The sequence below is a fragment of the Triticum dicoccoides genome, chromosome 3B, assembly GCF_002162155.2.
Source record: "Triticum dicoccoides isolate Atlit2015 ecotype Zavitan chromosome 3B, WEW_v2.0, whole genome shotgun sequence".
Classification (NCBI taxonomy): Eukaryota; Viridiplantae; Streptophyta; class Magnoliopsida; order Poales; family Poaceae; genus Triticum; species Triticum dicoccoides.
In genome coordinates this window covers 32,150,374-32,153,639 of record NC_041385.1, presented here as the reverse complement: position 1 = coordinate 32,153,639, position 3,266 = coordinate 32,150,374, and the positions used below count along the sequence as shown (strand labels likewise).

General features: G+C 41.9%; 1 pseudogene; it reads right to left on the bottom strand.

The window, feature by feature from the left end:
* Positions 1 to 434: 434 nt before the first annotated feature.
* LOC119280629 lies at positions 435 to 1,442 on the bottom strand (annotated as a pseudogene).
* Between the last annotated feature and the right edge of the window lie 1,824 nt (positions 1,443 to 3,266).

The window sequence follows — 3,266 nt, the reverse complement described above, 5'->3', positions numbered from 1 at the left end:
CAATGTCTACAGTATTAATCGTGTTCATAGTCATATTATTCATAACCAGATGCCCTTAGAACACATTGTTGGCACTAGAATCAGGAACTAATTTCTTAGAATTTTGAGTTGTGCAGTTTTGCCCAACTTCCGACCATTCAACAACACAAAATTGAGTTTCGATTCGAATAGTGTGTCTTTCTTATAAGCGTTGGTTACCATGCATAGCACTAGAATGGCATAATCTATTCACAAAATGCATCATAGAAGTGAATTTGGAGAATACACAATTGATGGAATGAACATGATCTTACATACACCAGACGAGTTACACAGTGAGTATGAAAAAATTGAATTGTTAAATTTAATCAGTGATACAAGCAACACACAATTACACAACTTGCATTTTACGCAGCGTAATTACCACAAATCCATCACTAGGCAGACATTGCTCACTAGAATTGCAACTTCCTAGCAAATGATTGCCCAAAGTTCCATCCCCTTGGCACAACATCATTGAACACAAGCATGTGTCCATCACTGTTGGTTAGTCTGAAGGAGAGCATCTTGCCGGTGAGGTTCACAAGCGAGTGCCAGTTAGCACCCCAATTGCGTGCCATAGGTATCCACTCGTCGGAATCAGAGGTCTTGACATCTATGGACTTGATCGAGCCAGCTGCAGCAACATTGCTCACAAGCACAAGATTGAAGTACTCGTGACCATTGACTACGAACCCCACGCCACCCCGCTTCACGCACGGAACTCTGCATGTGTATGGCAGTGACATAGATAAAAGTTAAAGTTATGTGGCGTCGATGACTCTGAACTAACTTTTGAACTTGTAAGAAGCGCATATATACCTCTGCTACATGACGGGGATGATGCCACCTTTATAAACACCGATCTTCTCCCAGGCCGGCTGGGCCATGTCGAAATGCCGCCGCGGTGGGTTGCACCAGCCGCCTTTGTCATTGGGGAGGGCATCGTTGGGCGGGCAAAAGTTCATGGCCGTGATAGTCACCGTCATACCGGGCTTGCAAAACAACGGGTCCACTCGCTTCCGGTCGCATGCGATCTTGTAGCACTGCCCGCACGCGGCGCCGTCATTGAACAGCACGGTGCTCAGAGCCGCCGTGCGTGTCCCGTATCCTTCAGAGAAGAGGTTACCATACCCGCACGCGCCACCTGCAATATGCAATATATAGAACCCATGGCAAGTGTTAATACACAGAAGAACAACATCAACCTGGCATGCACGCATTAGATAGATGTACAGGTGTGAGTTGAATGATTAGTTGATTACCCATTATGTCGGAGGCGTCAGCGCCGCCACGTAGAACATCGCATGTGCCTTCTGCCAGACGGGTTGCGGGGATGGCGTGGTTGAGTTGTCCGCAGCCACAGAGAGCACACAGCCGATCGCCGCCAGCAGCATCCCTGCAACAAATCGAGCTGGATCCATATCGGCCGCTAGCTCTTGAAGTTTGATGAACTTGTGTCCTAAATTAATGGAAGCGTTTGTTGGTGTGCCTATATTGATCACATGCAGTCGATTTGTGCGTACGTCGCTGGAGGATTCAACAAGACCACCCTCATTGGTTCAATGAAGCATGTAGCGTGCAAAAGTGCCTGGCCATGCAGCCGAGCCATGGCTTGCATGGCAATAAGGAGATATATGTATACTCCCTCTGTTCCTAAATGTAAGTCATTTTAGAGATTTCACTACAAACTACATACAGATGTATATAGACATATTTTAGAGTATAGATTCACTTATTTTGCTTCGTATGTAGTTCATAGTGGAAGCTCTAGAAAGACTTACGTTTAGGAACGGAGGCAGTAGTATGCATGTAAGCGCAGACCCCTCCCTTGAGTCGTACGATGTGTGTTCATGTCCTGCATCTGGTCCTCAACGTCGGCGGTGCACATCGGCGTGTGATGATTAGGTCGGGAGGAAATCTTGAGTTGTCAGTAAGGTACATCGATAGATACTTTCAACCTGTACCTGTCCCATTTTATGCATGATCGTGAAGATATGAATTTTTTGTTTGATTATGCGAAGTAATTATTTTTTGAATTGATTGGATTGCTTACCACATATGTCACGTGGTATTATGCAAAGTAGTTTGATGTTGCATTGGTGATGGTGGATTATTCTGCGGATGTTAAACCATGCCAATCTATCTATACCTATAACTAATAATAAAGGGGCTATTGCTTCTCGCATTACGTCACTAATATTGCCCACAAATTTGCAAAATATTATCCACCAATGCCACATATAAGTGACAAAATATGTTTTGCAGATAATCCCCTGATGTTTAAAAACCGTTTGCAATATATAAAATGTTTGTAAATATTAAAAAAATGTTCACAATTTTTATTTTTTTCTGAAATTTCTAAAAATATTCAGGTATGTAGTTAAACAGTAATGCTTCCGAGTCTCTGTGACTATATACCCGCGTGAATTTTTAAGAATTAACTGCCGAGGTGGGTCTGAATATTATAGTTTGTTTTTAGAAAATGTTTCTTGACATTCAGAATAATTCTTTGGATTACCAAGTTTTCTAACAACCACTATACTCTTTTGGAAAATGTGAACATCACTTCAATTTGTGAATAACTTAAAAAACATTTTCATTCATTTGTGAACAAATTTTCAAAATCATGCGATGAGATGTGAACAAAATGTGGTCATTGCCATTGAAGATAATGCTTTTTTTTTTCTCATGTTGCAATGCATGGGCCCTTTTGCTAGTCCTATTTTATGCATTTTGCCCAAACGTGTACGAGGGCAAGTTTTTGGTGAGCAATTTATCGGTTTCATCATACCTTTTCATGTTTGTTGTTTGTCCCATTCCACTTTTTTCTGGTTTACTCTTTCGAGTTTGGTTTCTATTTCTAGGGAGCAACTAACAAATGATTATTCTTTGGGGCTCCCGCAAGGATCATATTTTTTTTTGCCTCGGAGCACATCAAGTAGTACGTCCAGCCGCCGTCACGTATCACATGCTGGGCGCTCGCTTTAGGCCCTTTTTTTTACGCATTTTCGGATTCTTGATTGGTTTTTTTTGGCTTTTCGGTTTTCCATAATTTTCATGGATTTTGGAGAATTGTTTTTCATTTTTTTTGCGAAACACAGCCAGGCTTCTTGAGAAAAAAAGTGCTCCTATGAAAAACATAATTGTGTTTCTCGTGGAAGTGTAGGTTTCCTTCTGCGAGAAGCATAACCTGTGCCTCTTGAGAGGGAGAAGCATAATCTGTGATTGTGCAAGAAACATAGTGC